The sequence below is a fragment of the Pelobates fuscus genome, chromosome 4 (genome assembly GCF_036172605.1).
Source record: "Pelobates fuscus isolate aPelFus1 chromosome 4, aPelFus1.pri, whole genome shotgun sequence".
Taxonomy (NCBI): Eukaryota; Metazoa; Chordata; class Amphibia; order Anura; family Pelobatidae; genus Pelobates; species Pelobates fuscus.
Genome location: NC_086320.1, coordinates 119651432 through 119673683, shown reverse-complemented (window position 1 = coordinate 119673683; position 22252 = coordinate 119651432).

The following is a 22252-nucleotide window of genomic DNA, read 5'->3' as shown; positions in this document are numbered from 1 at the left end:
ACAGAGGACAGCGGCGCTCTGCCCAGTTGCCAGCTCTTCCGCTGGGGCAGCCTGTAGAAAGTCAGGCTCAGGGGAAGGAAACAAGGGAGGACAGAGGCCAGCGGCGCTCTGTCCAGTTGCCAGCTCTTCTGCTGGGGGGTCAGGGAACAAAGGAGTTGACTGGGGAGGAGAAATATCACTTACCTCCCCCTGGTACTCCGGCTGCTGCTGGGGGGGGGAGGTCGATGCTCTCCACTTTCTGTAACTCCAGCTCTAGTTGGGGATCTGGGTCGGTTGCCCAGCATCCCTGTAGGGCCGGTGGAGAGATCTCGGTCCCATCTCCACCTGCCTGCAGGGGGTCCTCCCAGGACCAGTCTATGAGGTCCTCTACCTCGGGTACCTCTGGTTGCTGTTGGGGAGGGAGACCGGTTGTCTCTTCCTCCAATAACACATTCTGCCGCTGGGGAGTGAGACCGAATGTCTCCCCTCCCTGTAAAACATACTGCCGCTGGGGATCTGGGCCGGGTGCCCAGCATCCCTGTAGGGCCGGTGGAGAGACCTCGGTCCCATCTCCACCGGCCACCTCGGTTTCTTCCTCGTCCCACTCTACCTGTGGCTGGAGTTTCTCCCAACGTGCCCACTGGCCTTCCCTTAACGCCCTGTGTTGTAGGTTCTGGGTCACCATGTCCCACACGAACCGCACGTATTTCTCCTCTGGATTGGGTCCGTAAAACTTCAGGTGCAACCCTACCATCGTGCCAAACTCTAGTACGGAGTAGCTATACGCCATGCTTGCTGTAGCCACTGCTGGTTCCATTATGTTGCTGAAGATAGGGACGCTGCACAACTCCACACGTTACTGGTGTCTCTGAGCTGCTTCTCCTCGCACTAGGACGCCATCCCACCGCTGCCACCAATGTAACGGATCCACTGGCACCCCGACTGGGTACCTCCGTTGAAAGATGCTCCTAGCGCATCCAGAGGACTCCAAGCACTCCACCAGACACCATAAGCACCGCAGGTTGCAGCTATCTCCCTTCAGAACGAAGCAGGAACAAGCTCTTACAAGAGCTCAGTGATTATAGCAAGGGAATATGCCTAGCATAGCAATCCCTTGTAGCAGATTCCCCCAATAAGAGACATGACTCAAGTTGAGGGTAAAAATAGAACTCTCTGGCTGCTAGCTTGCAGCCCTTTTTATTAGGTGCTCCCATGAAGGGGAGGGACACACACAGTAACGTACATTAACCAATCACACAATAGTTACATCCCACACTTAGCCCTCCCCTCTACCTGTAAACTAATTATCTGTACACACAGGAAAATACAATTATCATAGGTAGGGAAAATACAGTTTTTACACAACATTCATAACTTCCAAAATATACATCACATTCGCATAAAAATACACATTCACAATCAATCCATTTGGGGGAACACCATACAAAAATCATACGAATTGGACCAGGGGTTCAAAAGTTAGTACAAATGTGCATTTGACCTTCTGGAAGCATGGTTTTTCCAGCTCAAATTAGTTCCCCAGAATCCTCTATCCTGGAGACAATGGAGAAGCTGATTTAATTATATCCAGGGACAAACACAGCCTCCATTAAGCACATGTTACCAGCAACCACCAAAAGACATAAAAATACATAACTCCTGTTATACTAAACAGAACCCCCACATTCAACCCATCCCCAGATGGCTTGGATCTGAGCGCTCAACATATCCAAACAGCGCTCAGATGCCACAAACACAGTTCAAATGCCATGGGGTTTAAGTTTCGTATGGGCTGATGAGAGGGCCCATAATCCTGGGGCAGCCCAATAACCCACAGTATGCCCAAATACCGTGCATAAAGGGCCAAATCGCCCAGGGACCGTAGTCACAGGGTAAGAGGCGGGCAAGCAGCCCCCTCCAAAACACAGTGGCGAAGTGGCTTTCGCTACACTTGTCTTCAAGCGGGTGTGTCAGGCCTACAGTGTGTGCTCTGCAGAACTGTTACAGTGCACATGGCCACTCATATCTGGTGTCTCTATAGCGTGTGTTTACAAAGAAAAAAGGTTTCCAGTGTAAGCTAATAGCAGCCAGTCAGTGTCATTCAAGCGGCTCTGTCAGGCCTACAGTGTGTGCTCTCCAGAACTGTTACAGTGCACATTGCCAATCATATCTGGTGTCTCTATAGCGTGCATTTAAAACCAAATTTTTTTTTTCACTGTTATAGATTGAATAGCAGTTACTTGTCTTCAAGCGGGTGTGTCAGGCCTACAGTGTGTGCTCTGCAGAACTGTTACATTGCACATTGCCAATCATATCTGGTGTCTCTATAGCGTGCTTTTACAAAGAAAAAAGGTTTCCAGTGTAAGCTAATAGCAGCCAGTCAGTGTCCTTCAAGCGGCTCTGTCAGTCCTTCCTTCAGCGTGTGCTCTCCAGAACTGTTACAGTGCACATTGCAATCATATCTGGTCTCACAGTAGCTTGCACGCATAGTACCACTAATCCCCCAAAAAATGACAGGCAGAGGCAGGCCACCCCGCAGGGGCCGTCGTGGTCGTGGTGCTGTGATTCCCTTTTGCCCTAGAATAATGCCCAGTTTTCAGAAGCCACGTACCCTGAACTTGAAAAGTTCTGAGGACATAGTTGACTGGCTAACACAGGACACCCAATCTTCTACAGCCTCCGCTCGGAACCTTGACGCACCATCCTCCTCCAGCTTAGCTTCAGGCACCTCTCAAGATACCACTCACCTGCCTGCCGCCACCACCAAAACTAGCACCACAGCCGCTTTACTTGGTATGTCAGAGGAGTTATTCACACATTGAAGAAATGAGTGATGCGCAACCATTATTGCCAGAGGATGTAGATAACAGGGATATGTCTCAGGCAGGCAGCATTAAACACATGGAGGTACGGTGTGATGATGATGATGTTGTACCCGCTGCTGCTTCCTTTTCTGAGTTGTCAGATACAAGCGAAGCGGTTGATGATGACGATGCGTCCATGGATGTCACGTGTCACGTGTCACGTGTGTGTCCGCTCGGCAAGAAGAAGAACAGGGCGAAAGTTCAGATGGGGAGACAGAGAGGAGGAGGAGAAGAGTTGGAAGCAGGGGGGGGTCGTCGCAAGGAGCTAGTGGCACAGTCAGACAGCATGCATCGGCACCCGGGGTCAGCCCGACAGCACGCCAATCAACGCATGCTGTGTCCACCACCAGAATGCCGTCATTGCAGAGCTCAGCAGTGTGGATTTTTTTTTGTGTGTCTGCCTCTGACAACAGCGATGCCATTTGCAACCTGTGCCAAAGGAAACTGAGTCGTGGGAGGTCCAACACCCACCTAGGTACAACTGCTTTGCGTAGGCACATGATCTCACATCACAAACGCCTATGGGATCAACACATAAGTACAAGCAGCACGCCTACTCTAAGCCGCCATCCTCCTCCTGGTCCAGCATCTTCAGCCACGTCAACCACTGCTGTCCTCCTTGCCCCCACTCAACCATCCGCCACTCCGTCTCCCGCCTTAAGCAGTTCCCGCTCATCTGCCCACAGTCATGTGTCTGTCAAGGACATGTTTGAGCGTAAGAAGCCAATGTCACCAAGTCACCCCCTTGCCCAGCGTCTGACAGCTGGCTTGTCTGAACTATTAGCCCGCCAGCTTTTACCATACAATCTGGTTGAGTCTGAGGCGTTCAAAAAATTTGTAGCTATTGGGACACCGCAATCCCCAACCTGTACTCAATTGTGCAAAAGGAAGTCATGGCATGTCTGGCACACAGTGTTGGGGCAAGGGTCCATCTGACCACTGATACCTGGTCTGCAAAGCATGGTCAGGGCAGGTATATCACCTACACTGCGCATTGGGTAAACCTGCTGACGGCTGACAAGCATGGAATGCGTGGCATTGCAGAGGAGTTGGTGACACCGCCACGACTTGCAGGCAGTCCTGCTGCCACCTCCTCTACTCCTCCTACTCCATCCTCTTCCATAACCTCCTCGGCTGAGTCCTCTTGTGCTGCTGCGTCTTGCTCCACATCAACGGCACCCCCCAGCTCCCCAGGTACTATTCCACATCCCGGATACGGCAGTGTCACACCGTCTTGGGTTTGACTTGCTTAAAAGCAGAGAGTCACACCGGACAAGCACTCCTGTCTGCCCTGAACGCACAGGTGGAAAAGTGGCTGACTCCGTAGCAACTGGATATCGGCAAAGTGGTGTGTGACAACGGAAAAAAATTGATAGCGGCATTGAAGTTGGGCAAGTTGACACATGTGCCGTGCATGGCACATGTGTGTAATCTGATCGTACAACGCTTTGTGCATAAGTACACAGGCTTACAGGACGTCCTGAAGCAGGTCAGGAAGGTGTGTGGCCATTTCAGGCGTTCCTACACGGCCATGGCTCACTTTGCCGATATCCAGCGGCGAAACAACATGCCAGTGAGGCGCTTGATTTGCGACAGCCCTACACGTTGGAATTCAACACTCCTAATGTTTGACCGCCTGCTCCAACAAGAAAAAGCTGTTAATGAATACATCATACCATTTGTTTTCTTCCTGGAGCGTGCCCTGCAAAGAGTGCTGGATCAGGCCGTAGATGAGCGTGAAGATGAAGAGGAAAAGTTGTGGTTACCATCACCACCAGAAACAGCCTTATCAACATCGCGTGCTGGACCTGTGGCAACGCTGGAAGAGGATTGTGAGGAAGAGGAGTCAGAGGAGGAATGTGGCTTTGAGGAGGAGGAGGAGCAAGACCAAACACAACAGGCATCCCAGGGTGCTCGTTGTCACCTATCTGGTACCCGTGGTGTTGTACGTGGCTGGGTGGAAGAACATACCTTCAATGACATCAGTGAGGAGGAGGAACGGGAAATGAGTAGCTCGGCATCCAACCTTGTGCAAATGGTGTCTTTCATGCTGTCCTGCCTGTTGAGGGACCCTTGTATTAAAAGGCTGAAGGAGAACGACCTGTACTTGATGTCCACCCTACTAGACCCCCAGTATAAGCAGAAAGTGGCGGAAATGTTACCAAATTACAACAAGTCGGAAAGGATGCAGCATTTGCAAAATAAATTAAAAAGTATGCTTTACACAGCGTATAAGGGTGATGTCACAACACAACGGGAATCTAACAGGGGGAGAGGTGGAAGTGATCCTCCTCCCACGACCACGCCATATCTGCCAAGTGACCCTATGTAGGGGGAACAGTCCCTATTCTGCTCTGTGTCAGTGTGTATGTATCAGGGATCATTAGGATAGGTGTCAATCCATATCTGCCAAGTGACCCTATGTAGGGGTAACAGTCTCTATTCTGCTCTGTGTCAGTGTGTATCAGGGGCTTTGAGGACGGGGAACATTCTCTATTCTGCTCTGTGTCAGTGTGTATCAGGGTCTTTGAGGACAGGTGTAAATCCATATCTGCCAAGTGACCCTATGTAGGGGTAACAGTCTCTATTCTGCTCTGTGTCAGTGTGTATCATGGTCTTGGTGGACAGGGAACAGTCTCTATTCTGCTCTGTGTCAGTGTGTATCAGGGGCTTTGAGGACAGGTGTCAATCCATATCTGCCAAGTGACCCTATGTAGGGGGAACAGTCTCTATTCTGCTCTGTGTGAGGAGGAGGAACGGGAAATGAGTAGCTCGGCATCCAACCTTGTGCAAATGGGGTCTTTCATGCTGTTGTGCCTGTTGAGGGACCCTCGTATAAAAAGGCTGAAGGAGAACGACCTGTTCTGGGTGTCCACGCTACTAGACCCCCGGTATAAGCAGACAGTGGCGGAAATGTTACTGAATTACAAGTCGGAAAGGATGCAGCATTTGCAAAATAAATTAAAAAGTATGGTTTACACAGCGTATAAGGGTGATGTCACAGCACAACGGGAATCTAACAGGGGAAGAGGTGAAAGTGATCCTCCTCCTCCTCCCACGACCACGCCATATCTGCCAAGTGACCCTATGTAGGGGGAACAGTCCCTATTCTGCTCTGTGTCCGTGTGCATCAGGGTCTCTGAGGACAGGTGTCAATCCATATTTCAAGGTGTCAATATGTCATATGTCAGGTGTCAATCCATATCCATTGTGATTTAGGAATGTTAGGTGATTTCTGCCCTTTATGGATTAAAAGCAGACTCTGCATCAACTGTGTAATTTTCCATGGGAGTTTTGCCATGGATCCCCCTCCGGCATGCCACAGTCCAGGTGTTAGTCCCCTTGAAACAACATTTCCATCACTTTTGTGGCCAGAAAGAGTCCCTGTTGGTCTTAAAATTCGGCTGCCCATTGAAGTCAATGGCGGTTCGCGTGGTTCGCGCACATTTGAGGAAGTTCGCGTTCGCCGTTCGCGAACCGAAAATTTCGGGTTCGCGACATCACTACTAGCCACATGCCCTTAGTAGTTGTATTTTATACGTATACTTAAAACTAGTAAAACAATGTAAATGAAAAAATATAATTGCGATGTAACTTGTCTATATGTTTAGGCCACTCTTTGTTGATCCACGTATAATGCCATGTCTGTGCATATCCAGATTTTTTAAAACACAGGAGGTCTATTGCCTAATATATTGAATCTGTATTTGCTGTGTATCTTGACTAATATATTTTTGTCACTGGAATTATCACCCAAATAAGTATAATGATTAAAAGATAGATATGGTTTACATGCAAATTTAGACTCTCTTTGCCAGTACCTTTACTGATAAATAACATCCATTACCTTAATCTACAATTACTTTTCACAAAGTGGTCCAGATAGCAGCAAGGGGCAATGTGTGGACTGTTTTAATAGACATTAGATCAAAATTTTATGAAGCATTAAAATGAACTGCAGCTTTCAAAAGATTTATAGTCAGCCTACAATTATCATTTGCTTCGATTGCACATATGGTCTTTCACTTTAAGTGATTGCTCATGATTATACTAGTGTGAAATACATAATAGATGGATAACCACAAAGATTTTCTTTTATCATTGAGACATCGAGTTATGAAGTAGTGGATACCACATGAAACACTGACATTTAACTGGTTAAGTCTAGGAAAGAAACTATCAATTTTGTAGGTCGGGAGCAATTTAACTTTCTTCTCATTCCTAGTCAAATGTTGCAGTTTAATTTTCTTCGTCAACGCTATAATCACCCTTAAGAGATTCTTGCTGAAATTCATAGAAATAATGAAGCATTTTTCAAGTTACTGCAGTCAGTCATGGATCTTTAAAGAGCACCTGAAGGATAATAAAGATGACAAGAAAGTCCACATTCCCCAAGACACACTTTCTTTGCATATGTAACTATAGCATTGGTCTTCATGAAATTGTATGTTCTTTGCCAGCATTGTTATACCAATAGAAGCCATCCCATATTGGTCAGTGATGATGATTTCAGACATCACATAGTAATCTGATCCAGTTTAAGCTCATGAATTTACCGGCAACATACACAGTGGAAGCCCAATAAGCTTTTTAGACATGAACTACTCCAGTTTAAGAGATGGTTTTGTTCAGCAACAAACATATACCTTGCAAATGAAGTGTTTCTCAATGTCAGCTTTGGTTTACAACAGTTATGGTTGTCGGTGAATGAAAACATTTTGGATATTGATGCTTTTTATAGAAATAATTAAAATGCCAAAGTCATCATAACATAATGAAGCCAATGTTTAATTTTAGTTTCTACTCCTTCTCCAGATACAACTGGTAAGGAGCCAATGTATGTAGAGACTTTATTGCATTATGGCTCCTTCACCTCACTAGAATGACATAAATGTTCAGCCAATCATTATTCTACTTGACATGTTCTAATTAGCGAGACAAAGCATGTACAGTTGCACCCAGTGAACAAATCAAACAAAAACAATTGAAATAGCTCAACACAACGAATGCTTCAAGTGTTTTCCCAAACTTCAATTGAAAATGCAACTTATAATGACTTTCCCAGTCTATACATTATTCAACCTCTTCATAGCAACCATTTTTATTACTTAGTAGAGCAAACTTTTGCTGATATGACCTGCTGCAAATGAGATGCATAGCCAGACACCAGCTTCTGGCAGCGTTCCAGAGGAATCTTAGCCTATTGCACATGAGCAATGGCCTCCAGCTCAGTAATATTCTTTGGTTTGCGTGCTTCAAATGCAACTAGAGATGTTCTATGGGGTTCAAATAAGGTGACTGTGATGGTCACTGTAGAATCTTTCAGGACTTCTTCGGCAACCAAGCTTTGGTAGAATTCGAGGTATGCTTGGGATCATTGTCTTGTTGGAAGGTCCAATGATACTTAAACTTTAGATTCCTTACAGACCACATGATGTTTTCTCCTAGGATTTCCTGATACTTCAATTAATCCATCTTGCCTTCAACATGCTGCAGGTTTCCAGTGCCAGAGAATGCAAAGTAGCACCAGAGCATCACCTTGTTTCACTGTAGGCAGAGTGTTGTTTTCAGTGTATGCTTCATTCTTCTTCCTCCAGACATACATACCGTTGATCTATTGGGCCAAAACATTCCAGTTTTGTTTTATCCCCAAACTTTTGTGGCTTATTTATATGATTGTGAACATATTGGAGCCGATTTTTCCTGTGCTTTTGGTGTACGTCTTGGAGTTCTGGCAGTAGAGGTGTACGTCTCGGAGTTCTGGCATGGAAACCTTCTGCCTTTAGTACGCACCTTATTGTGGTCACTGAAATCTCAGTGCCTGTTGCCACTAATTCTTGCTGCAGGTGTTTTGCACTCGACCTACCTTCTCAGAAATCTGGTTGCAGCCATTGATAGCTTCCTTTTTCTGCCCCATCCAGGTAGCAAAACCACTCTTCCCTCAACTTCGAACTTGCAAACTATGCTTCCAACGGTTTCTCTAGGAACATTCACTATCTTTTTGTATTCTGTTCCTTGTTTGTGAAGGGCAATGATCTCTTCTCTTAACTTTGTGGACCATTCTTTTGACTTAGCCATATTTGTAACATGCAGTCAAACGTGACACTCAACAAGCCCCTAGCCAATTCAGGTACTACAAGTGTTTCAGCTCAAACACACCTGGTGCAACTAATGAAGCCCTTGATCAGGTGTGCTTGAGACAACTCCTGTTTTGCATATTTGTGCTGTTGTGAAGGGTTCTATTCAAGTGGTTGAATAATTTTAAAACTGTTGAAGTCATTATAGGTTTTCAGTTGACTGTGGGGAACCCACTTTAAGCATTCATTGTGTTGAGCTATGTCAATTGTTTTTCTTTTATTTGTTCAATGCAAACAGCTGAAAGCCTGTAAATTTTGACAATAAACCGGATTTCCAATGAAGGTTGAATAATTTTAATTTCAACTGTAATAAATCCGCCATTTTGTTTTAACTTTCCATCTTGAGAACTGCTATTCATAACTACTTAAAAATATTATCCATAGAAGAAAAACATGATCCATATAAAATATGTATAACCTCTTGCCTAAATCTGATCTTGATAGAACCATGTTCTTTTACAGCTGTCTAAAATAATGATGATTCTGTATAAATGTGACATGATCATACACCTGTATAATCTGATGAGTTATACCAATATAATCAGAATTGATTTGGTACTAATAGTGTTGTTGTGTCCAAGATAATTATCCAGGCCTGTAGGTGTGATGTGCTGATTGGAAGTATGAACTGCAGTCATTAGGATCCCGGGGGAAAGAAAACAATCACCTAAGCAGAATGTTGAGATGCAAAGCGTATTCTCTCTTACATGTATATATGCAGTTTGTCTGTTTCACTATAAACCTTTCCGAACACAGTCTATTCTACAAGCTTTGCATTTATGGGAGTTATTTCCTACCCACAATGTTAAATTATTTACCACTGCACTTCTTATTGCGTTGTATATAATAACAATAATGAGAATAAACTAAATGTTTTAACATGGTTTTTATTTACCCTTTCTAATAAACATATTATTTATAATCACAAAATCTTTTCTAAACCTGATAAAACAAATAAAAAGTTGTACAGGTAAAAAATCAGCTGCATTGTAGAATGATCTTGATGCATGTTTACATTTGGAACGAATGGAAACATCTGACGATGCCAAAAGGACACTGATTTAATGAGAGCTCGGAAAAAATGTAAATGTTAAATTGTTTAGCAATTCTCTCTCATATATACATATTTCACCCATCTTCACAGGAAATCGACCAAATCCCTTAATTTGTTAAGTACACTAAAAGGATAATTATTCAGTTATGTATACTTAATACAATCTAGAAGATGTATGACTGGGATTATTATACCCTGGTGAGTGGAAATTGAAGCAAAGTTACTTACTGATCTAATACAAGACCTCTTCTTTGCACATTCTAAAAATAAAATATTTTTCTTATTATCAGTGCAATATTTACCAGTACTGGACTTTTTCTCTAGAGCAAGCAATGTTACATTTTTATGTGAAGATTCTGGTTCCTGCATGCACCAGATTTAATACATTATTTAAAAAGCACAGGGAAGTGAGATTTTACACGGTCTCCAAACTGTGAGACACAAAATGTGTGGAATTATTTTTCATGCATTCTATAATCAGAAAGCCATTTACCAGCATTTATTTTTCAATATGAGCAATGTTGAATTAGATTTTTTTGCATCAGTGCCATCTAATGGTAAAAACGAGAAATGGGTTTGCATTCATAATTTATTTATTTTTCATACAAAGCTTTGGTTATTTTTTAGTATGCTCAAAAAAATGCACACAACTTCTGTTATGTCAATTATTCCATTAATGTATTCTGCTTAACAATGCTATATTAGTATGGACATTGAAGTGGGTGCAGGTAGTCTGGTGAACCAAAATAATAAATAGAGAAGTCATTGTCGTGTTATCAAATTACAATGGTGCTCTAAGCCCCTACAGATTGCTAAAGTGGTTATGTTGCCAAGTGTCTGAACAATGTACCATGACTTGACATAAACCAGGACTCTTCATGGCAGCCAGAACACACCCTTCCTTGGTTACATTGATGCATTCTTCTCTATTATCAAAGACAGTTTCATACAATCTGGACACTATTAGCGGAGAGCATTGGGTTACCTCACCATTCTCAGTCAATCACTGCCTATTTGAAAACACAGAATTAACACATGCATTGTCATTTACATTTTCTCTCAATATGGCCAAATAAAAGAGGTCTCTGGAGAGAATAAGTGAGAATTTGCTCAAATAACAAGTTAGTAAATGCAGGCTACCCCTGTAAGTAAGTTTATGAAATAAAGGAAGAGGTTTGTTAAACTTTGTTGTGCTGGTATGAGAATTTCTGTTTTGGCGGCCTCTGCCTTGAGTGCCGGTTTCTGCGAAATGGTTTTAAACTAAACCAGCATATGGTGCCTGGACACTTTTGGCAAAATAAACAATGCAGTGAGTTCATCTCTTTAACTATCTCACTGCCACACTTGCACATTGATCTTTTGCACTCGATGCAATGTGTGTCCTAGGGCAAATTACTGAGCCAATGACACATACTCACCAGGAGGATTTTGCTTGATTTTGGGCACCGAGAACTCTCTCCCTGGGACTGGAAGACTGCAGACTATAGGATCTTTCAACATAACAGGAGCTGCAAACATGTTATGCTTGTAACAAAACCTCTACCCACCCCCCTTCCCTCTCTTTCTCCTACTTTGAAATTCACTCAGTTTGCTTATTCAAAGTCATATCTGTAAACATTGCAGTTATTTATAGGCCCCCAGGTTATCCTCCTCTTTTCCTTGACCATTTTGCTGCCTCGCTTCCTTACTTCATCTCAAGCAATATCCCATCCCTAATTCTAGTGTTTTCAGTATTCCCACCCTTGTTTTTCTGGACCCCCCTCCTCTAGAAAAATGAAAAAGAAAAAACTAACAAAAAAAAAATTATGAAGGAAATCTTTGTGGTGTAAATCTAGGGATTGTATACTGTGATTCCTAAGAGTTAGAGTTGGGAAACTCTGTGATTGTTATTTCAGGTGGCTTCACCCAAGTCTAATTTAACAACATAAGTTGGGTGGGCTGACCATATCTGGGTATGAAGGATTGTCTTTTTGGCAGCTGCCAGCATTATTTACGTAAATGTATAATATTTTGTAGTGCTGAAAGAAAAAAAAAAAACAAAACACACAAATGAACAAGATAACTTCGTTTTACTTCTGAATTGTTTTATCGGAGAACTCTCTCAAAACCTTAAAAATCGCCCTTAAACTTATCTCTAATTTATTACAAAGACACTTCTCTTTGCAGCCTTATTTGCCCACAATGGGATGCAAATGGGAATCAAACTTCACCCATGACTGTGTGAAGCTACACAATTAATCAATCCAGAGTAAAATTGCATGCGTTTTTTTTTTTCTCGTTTTTTTTTTTGTTCATCTTAAAATCAAATCAGCCAGATTTTACAGATGGCTATTTTAAGATTTCGTTACGACCCTCTGAAGAAGACAATTTATTAAAATAGTTATGTAATCCATCCGGGAGTTGCAAACACAGCCCAAAGCTTATGGCAGCTGACAAATTGTATCATTCTCTAAACTTTGTAATGCATCTCTTGACATTTCTTCATTAGTTGGCACTGCACTGCTAAACACTGAATACACACAACAGATTATTTGAACCCAAGTTTTATGTTTATTAGCTCATGCAAGCAAAAGTCTTTGGCAATAGATTTTTAGCTGTCAGATTTAGTTTTCAGTATCTTCATCCACAGCTGATGATCATGTTGGTTCCACTGGAAATAGATCAGGTGTTGACTTGGAGCAGGTTTCATTCAGCTAATTAGCATTTGCATCATTAAGCTGCTTATCCCTCTTGATTTTTAATTTTAATTTATCAAATGGCAATTTCTCATCTGAATCAAAATCGTGAAGGATTTACTATTCATAGGCTGCACAAGGTTTGTGTCCAGACACAAACAAATACATGATTAAATGTCCACCTCCCATTTTACCCATTTAGGTCTGTACCTGCACTTAAATATATGGCTCTTAAATGCAGATACATATGCAATTGCACTTCTGTGACGGGACCAAAGCAGGTTAGGTGGTCATCTTGCTCCATGGTTAAATGATATTAGCCCATATGGGAAGAACAAAGACAAAACAAAATTAAAAGCTAAATCTCTATACAAGGACAATAAGGGAATATGAGTATTAGATACGTAATTGGAGACCATGTAAGAAATAAAGTGAGTAACGTGAAACACAAATTTGAAATTGAATTGGAAAAAAATGATCTTCAATAAACAGACCTGTAAGTGAATAATCCTCACTGTAACCACTGATCATTTTCATTTAGAAATTATTTGGTTGAAGACAAAGATCATAAAAATGATTATAGCCGACAGACCAAAACATTATGTATTTTGAATCTAATTTTTTTGTTTGCATCTTTAAATAAACATTTTATTAAACATGAGAAATTGAGTTTCAGGCTGCTTAATAAATACAATAGGTGTCTTCCATTGTTGAATTTGTATATTTATCTTTTTTTAATGCGAAAAAAAAAGTTATGCCTTGAAGCCCACCCTACTGCTCATGCTTATGTTTTTCCTTCTGAAGCCTCTACAGCATCACAGTTTGCAAGATTTACACAGTGACTATTTGACCCTTGAACCTTCTCATTTTCTTCGGTTGCTTCGGTTTCTTTTGTTTCTTTTGTTGTGATTATATCAATAATTATTGAACATTCACAATAATAGTAACCAGACACTGTGTTTTTCTTGTGCATAGAACAGAGGTCAATTCTTGTAAACTGCTCCGTGCCAAAGAAATGGTCTTCATAGTCTTTGTACAATTCACTACAGATTTTTCTAAAACCCTAGAGAAAAATGACAAAGCATTGAATACGTCAGTCATACTGTTCCAATAGAACATCACAACACAAAGCTATTGAGAAAGTAAAAAAAAAAAAAGAAAAATGCTAAATAAGTGATTTCTAAAGATGCCCTCATGTGCAAAAAGTACAAATGGACTCATCTCTGAAACAATTACCTATTTTTAATATTTATATTATGACTCTGCATATTCTATTCCATTAAAATGCATCGAGCTTCTTTTTATACGCATTGATGGAATTTCGTAAATAAAGAATTCAATAACAACAATGCATCTAGCTCCTTGTTGCTGCCGTTGTTGTGATTAAACTGCAGTAAACTGCTTATCTTTAATCTATCTGTATGTAAAGAACCCTATGAGAATATGTATTGGGTAATTAAAATATTACAAATATTCCATAAATATCAAACTTGTTTTTATTAATATCCCGTCCCACCCCTTACAAAATAAATAAATAAATATTATGGTTATATTATATAAATATAAATATTTATTTTATATAAATATAAATAATGTTTTTTATTTTTTCCAAGGTTAGAGATACAGAAATAAGAAATAGGAAAGCATTTGAATAACATTGGTATGTTACATAAATTCGAGGAAGTATACCCCTCAAGTAGTTTCCACTTTGCAATATGTACGTAATGGTTTTTGGGTCACAGTATAAATTCTTACAGTAGTAAAAGGACCACCTATAAGTGGGCCCTTTCACACAGCCCCAAATAACCTGTTCTCTGAGGCCCACTGTGCTGCACTTGGAAGCTGAAGTATAGCGGTATTATTATTCCATAGTAGTGCTAAGGTGCCTGGTCTTCTCATTCTAGGGTTTCCCTTGTCATTTCCCCATGTATGCTTCTTTCATTTACCGGTAGTCCCGGTGTTGTATGGGTCAGGGGAGTAGTCCATCCCTCAACTAAGTCTCTCCTGTGCTATCATTCATATGGATTATACCCATAGGAGGGGGCATGAGATTATTTCCTTCTTGCATGAGAGTGGTGTGAATACCTCCAATCTGTGTACCTTAAAGAATAGCCCCTAGCATGAGTCTATTGATATTGGTGTGTCAGCCTTGGCTTGAAAGACAGAAAAGGTAAATGAGCAATATGAGGCAAGTATAGTATGTTAGGTCTGCTGTAAGCAAAAGGAGGTGAAAAAAGAGAAGAGAAAGAGGATGGAGCGAGAAAGAGGATGGAGAGAGATAGAGGGGGAGAGCAGAAAAGGTGAGATGGGAAGAAAAAATAAAGGGGGTGAATAAAGTATAAATAATATGTATGGGGAAAGGATGAAGGGGGATAAGTTGGATTGCGTGACCCCAGTCTCACAGGGCGCCTCTGCCCACCTCGTCTCAAGCATGTTCAGAGCCAGAGTCTCCCAGTATGAGACGTTTCCATCCGCTTACTCAGTAGGGCGATTACCAGCTTCATCTTTTATGCACAGGTTGTACGTCCACGTCCTCCAGACCTCGTGTTTTTCCAGTCTTCCACTCACTGCCGCTATTTCTGCTTACACCTGGCTGATTTCCTCCACTCTTTGGAGCCAGGCTTGGCGTTGGCGGTTCTCTTCACCACCACAGAACTGGGATCAGCGATTTAACGGCCGTTAGTAGGCAACGAGATATTGTTTTCTTATATGTCGATTTGGGTAGTTCCGATCTGTTCAGTAAGATATCTTCTGGGTCAAAAGCAACCTCCCTATCAGCTACGTTCCACATTGCCTCGTATATTCATTCCCAGTAAGGTTTTATGAGTGGGCAGGACCTAAATATGTGGAGGAGAGTTCCCACCGTTTTTCCGCACCTCCAAAAGATCTCTGATGATCCACAATTCACACAAAAAATAATATATATATATATATATATATATATATATATATATTACTCTGAACAAATAATGAAATATAATAACATCAGTGAATTTTAGATAACACTATGAGGTAGAATATGACAATTTTCTGATTAAAGTAACATAACATAATTTCTAAATCTCTATGTCTTAGAGTGATGGGGATAGTTGTCAACTCCAGAAATGATTTACCAGTAGGGAGTCCATATACATAGCATTTAGCAGTACACATTTTAGTACACATGAGCAATAAGCTTGATTAATTACTAAAGAAATGATGTACATTAAACATATGTACATTTCATTTAGAACTAAAGTATTGTTTAAGTTTTGATCACAGGTAAGACATATATAACACTAAAAACAGAGATGCTGTCAGACAGATAAGATAAAGCAGTTTGGCTGTTACTAGTTCACTGCTGATGTAGTTCTCACTGAGTAAACACTTACAAATTGAAAAACCAAGTTTCAATACCTTTGGACAATCAAACACAATTAGTTAATTTAATTATTTAAATTAAGCATTAAGATCTTTCTACTACAGTATTTAACAATTATCCAAATTTAAATAACTGATATTACAACTAATTTGCAATCTTGAGTGGCTACTAACAATTAAGAGTGTCTAAGATCTCTGGATAATCACATTACCAGTGAAGCAATGTAATTTCATAATTTCAGCTGCAATCTGAAATCCTAAATTATATTATTTCCTTAGACTATGTATGATTCCAGATTTCTGGGATTTGATCAATATCCAGATATATTTTGATTTTTTAGGAAAAATTTAAATAAACTAATTATAATTAACCGGTATTCTGTAGTAAATTCTCTTGTGTTCTGTTGAGCTAACCCAATGGATATATGAGTGGATGTAAGAGCAGTGTTTAGATGTTCATAGAGGTTTAAAGATTAAGTATTAGGAGATGGAACAGCTAACTAAGAGAAATTCTGGAGAAATGTCTAAGTCCCAGAATTAATCTGGCTAACCAAGAAGTTTACAGAGTTCATCAAGGATTCCAGAAGGAAAAAGGTGTGTCTTCAAAGTAAGTACTAAGCATGTATTCCTAAAAGTGTGTGTTCTTTAGAGTCTCTAGGTCCTCTTTTAAGCAAAAATCTTATTTGTCTTTTTCACACCCAAACTTTTTAAATGACCCATGGAACCGGGTCGGTGTGACAAATTATAATGGATGTGACTTCATCCTAATAGTCAATTCTTCCCAGTTTCACCAATAGGTGGCGTAACTGTTCCATGATTATTTTCATCATTAAATCAAATAACTTCTTTCTCTAAAGGAGTTCATTAATTTACATGACGAGAATTACTTTAAAATTAGCAGGTTAATGGTCTTTCAATCATGGAGACATGTCAAAGAACTGAAGCTTTTGGTAGACATACAGTCAATTTGATGCAAATTTCAGATTCTGTCACATACGTTCCTTGATTCAACTTAAGTCTGAATAGGGATATTGTAGACATATCCGTTAAGTGTATACTCTTCTTGTGGTTTAATTAATTGCTCATAAGAAGAGTATATCTTATGAGACATTCCCTCATTAGCTCATCTGATGTCTGAATTTTGATTACACTGACTATTTTGTTAGAATATAGATATATGTATTAATAATATGTCAACATATAGTGTTAGGTTTATATAAAATACATATTCAAGACACTATCTGTGAATATAAAAAAATATTAAAGAGGAGTAATATCTTATGTATATAATCAAGCTTCAATTATATATTTTAAGTATGGGCTTTTCTCAACCCCCCTTCTTTTTAACACTCTGTTTCTAGTATGCAGATATGCCCTGTAAGAAGACCCCGTATCTCCTATTAGATCTTAGACAGGCAGTGTAAGTATTTCTACAAACTTACATTCCACAGTGCTTTCTGATTGAATAGAAAAAAAATGTGTCTTTGTCTTTTACATTCTGGTAGCTAACAAGATGGAGTCACAATTGCTGAACTGTTACTTACAATTTAGCATTGATTTTATCCACAAAATGTCTGACAACCCTTTACACTGCGGGTGGTGAGCTCTTATTTCTTGTTTTAGTAAAATAACTTTTTGTGCATTCTAACCATAAACAAGTCACTTTAGTATAGTGAAAATAAAAATATAATAAGAAGAACCTTTTCCTATTATATATGACCACTGACTGTTGTGATGCAAATGTTATATGTGTTTGAATGTTCTGAATTTAAATAGAAAGTATAATTTATAAAAAAAAAAAAAAAAAAAATGATTGGCATTTACCAACTATTATCACAGGTATTTCAGCCAATCAGTAGTGATGTACCGAACTGTTCGCCGGCGAAAAGTTCCCGGCGAACTTAGTGTGTTTGCGTTCGCCACGGCGGGCGAACATATGCGATGTTCGGTCCGCCCCCTATTAATTTACTAATACTAAGTAAAAATTACTTAGTATTAGTAAATTGTGCCCCTACTCGCAATACCGCGAGTAGGGGCATGTCTATTAAACAGTGAGCAGCCTATTGAAGGCTATGGCGGTTCGCACGGTTCGCCGGTTCGCGAACATTTGCGGACGTTCGCGTCCGCCGTTCGCGAACCGAAAATTTTATGTTCGCGACATCACTACCAATCAGGCTGTAACCCAAAGAATTGAAAAAAAAAATCATATACAAACTTAAACAAATGTTGGTAATTATTTAAAAAATGAACTGTCCCCAGATTCTGTTGCAAATTCTATGGTTTGAGTTCAGACTTTGCTAAATAGACGTCTAGAAAGTCAAGCTTATGTTTTCTTAAAGCCACCATAACCATATTCTGACCCATATCAGCCTTTTCCTGCTCAAACCTCTTGGTCAACTTTTATCGGGTTGGGTCAACTTGTTGGAATTCTGAAGAACATTCACCATTTCCTCCAAATGAATATTAGTCTTACAGTGGGTGGTGGGCACTTTGTGTAATTCCTTTACACTATGCGACTGTGAGGATTTATAATTGTTAGTTTGTTCCAGAACTTCAGCTGTGACACAATTATAGCTTTCGATATTGTATTCAGTGCAGTTTCTCGTTCTTAAATTGCTTTTCTCATATAGTCATACGATGACGGGGTCAAAATGACTTGTAAACCACTGCTTATGGTATAGTATAGTAATTATAGTATAATTGGATATTTCATATCAGCATTTGATGACTGACAGGCATAGTGTCTTTCTCCACTTGATGGATGCATTTTAAGTCTTGCCTCATAAATCCTTATGTGCCCAATAAATAATAGTTAAAATATCATGTTGATATCACGTTGATCAGTGATGCCAAATAAGTCTATCTAGTGTACCAATTCCACATCTAAAAAGAAAAGTGCTCAGTCCTGTATGAATTCCCTACTACTGACAATTGCTTTTCTAGCTAAGCTAGTAGAGACCTCATGGTAATCTTGATCATAGAAAGCATGGTGTATTCTTTGTCCAAAAGCACCAATGCCACAATTAGAAGGAAAATGAAAGAAATAGGGACACAGAGACAAGCTGATTGATTTTGTACCTCTACTTACTTAAAGGGGCATTATAGTCACCATAGCTTAATAAAGATACGATAGCTCATGCATCTGAAGTTCCACTACACAATTATTTAGAAGTTAAAGGAATACTCCAGGCACCATCTTCATTTAAATTAATTTTTAATGGTGCCAGGAGCCCCTGGGCACTTTTACCCCACAGGGGATAAAACATTCTCAAACAGTTTAACGCAAAAGTTGCCTCCAACACCGATCTCAACTCCCCCAGTCAGCAGTTTCTGAAATTTCAGTTTCAGGAAGCGCCACCAGGCAGAGGTGCTGCTGATTGGCTGAGACTGGTCACCAAAAACTTTCAGACAATCAGTGACACACCATTCACAAAACTGTCTTGAAAAGAAGCATACCTTTTTTAAGCCAGTTTTGTGAATGCAAATCAGTGACACACCTGACAGACAGCACTCTGTGCTTCCTGAAACTGAAATTTCAGAAGCCGGATGTAACAGACCGTTTTTCTCAAAAGGGGATAAAAATCGTTTAGGCGATAATCCCCTTTTTCCTAGACCAGCAGCTACTGCAAGCACCAATCTCCCGAAATGCAAACGGTACGAATTCTGGAAACTCCCGAACTGGAAACACATGAACCCTGGAATCAGCCGAACAGGAAAAGCATACAATCCGCTTACACTCCTGGCAGTCAGCATACAATCTAATTCCCCCAAAAACGAGACGACACATCGGTTTGAGGGTCAAGCAGAATCTGTTTTACTGAGGGCTACCTGCCCAGTATTTATGCAGGTCTCCCACCTGGTGGACACTCCCCTAAGGGACCAAATGGAAGACTGAAACAGCAGACAGACATGTATCACTTTCGTACACACAGCCACAATACTTTCCCACAATGCATCCTGGTTTCCTCCTCTCTGTCCTGGAGATAATTAATGAAGTAATTCAATTATCTCCCAGGACAAAGGCAAGACTCCATTATACACGTGGTGACACATAAACAGTATATCACTTTAAAATACATAAAGACACATTTCATACATAAAACACAGACATGTAACATTTCACCAGATAGCGCAGGTCTGAGTGCACATTATTAGGTGAATGGCACCCAGACCACCCGAATACAGTTTAATCGTCATGGAGCCAAAGTCTTTAATTATACGAACAGGCTCCATGGCATTGCTATCTGGGTTAAAACATTCACATAAAACATAAAATACCGAATTTCCCTGCATTCACCAAATCCATACGAATTAGAACCAGGGGCTGGAGGTTCAGGGGTGCCTGCACGTAAAAGTGTCTGATTTTGGTGCATGAAAGCCGGGCAGAAAAGCGCTGGCTGCCCGGGGAGCTCCAGAACACCGCCACCTAATGGACGCTAAGTGTAACAGCGGCCACCCAGTAACATTCAATTAAGCTGCGGTTAACCGCAGCTTCAGGGAGGTAAATTGGAGGCACACTCCAGCTTCTGGGTGGCCCATTAACAACGCCGGCCAGCTTCCCACGGCTCTGGGGAGGTTGGTAAACGGCTGTTTGTTCGGTAGATGGAATCTACCGAACTGCTGTGCAGAAAGGGAGAAATAAATCCTTCTGCACAGCAAAATTAACCCTTTAGCTGCCGGTCCATAATCTAAAGGCAGCAGGCGAGCAACCAGGCTTCTCCAGTTCACAGTGGCGAAGTTGGTTTCGCCACACCGGATGCCGCCTGGGAGGAGTTGAGATTAGCACTGGAGGCAAATTTGGCATTAAACCATTCAAGAATGGTATTGCAACCTTGAGATAAGAGTGCACCCGGCATCTCCTTGCACAATAACAACATAATTTAAATGCTGTCTTAAGGTGCCTTTAAATCACTGTTGTATCTTTCCATACAGCCCAAGCAACACATCCCCTGGCTGTGATTGACACAGCATGATTAAAAAAAATATGGTTTCATTGTCAAACTGATGTTAGCTTACTTTAGTTTTTTATCTCATGTAAATGAGATATGTAAATAGATTTTAAAAACACACAGGAGGCTCCAGCAAGGTCTAGCTAGCTATTACCAGTGCAGGAGATAAGAAATTCTGAAATAAACAGACTGTGCAATAAAGAAAGCGTAAACATTAGATCTCACTTTACAGGATGTGTTTAGGAAAGCCGTGTAAGTCACATACAGGGGGGTATGGCTAGGGCTATATAAACAAAGTGGTTCTTAAACTCTTTAATGGCAGATAATTGAGCGGTGAGTGTGCAAGTGCATGATATATACACCAAAACTGCAATGGCATTTTATATACACCAAAAGTGCTTTATTAAGCTAGAGGAGTTTTGTTGACGATAGTGTCCCTTTAATCTTGTTTATCTCTAAGATTCTATTTAACATATAAATGGAAAATAGCTGCATATTTTTCATTAGAATAACACAACAACAAAAAAACGGACAGAATTGATGTAAACAAAGATTGTCCATCTCATTCAAAACTAAAGACAAGCTTTTCATAATTGTCCATATATTTTGTATATACATACATTGCAAACATTACAACAAATTATACAGCAGTGAAGGAATAATAAAAAAAGGTTGAATATATACAATACAACCACTAGATGGTGTTAGTATAACAAGGTATAAAACTATATGTACTTTTTATTTCTCAACTGCCACTTGACATAATTCTTAAATACAATAGTTTCAAACCAAAGAAATGCTGTGGATATGGAGAAAGCTAGTAATATGGGAGAAGAAGTATATGATTAGGGTAAAGGAAGAATGATCACACGCTAAAACCATTAATACATTTTCAAATTCTACTCTTTTTTTTCCATTATATATATTTTTTTGAAACAAGTGTTCAATATTCTAATCCCTGTCCTTGTGTTCAGTACTGGATTTATACTCTGGAGTTGAGAGGTTTGGTAATCCTAATGGGAGAAGTTAGATTTCCATTTTTATTGTTAGAGTACTTATTGACTATCTCTGTGACTTATTGCAAGCATACTCCTCTGGATTCTCCCTCCGGTGTGATTGCAATGCTAAATTACAATCACAACCATTTACCCTTACCCTAAATGTCACCACTCCTAGAACCTAAACAAATCCTTTCCTTATTCCCAAAATATAAGCTCTCCAAGCCTACACCAAA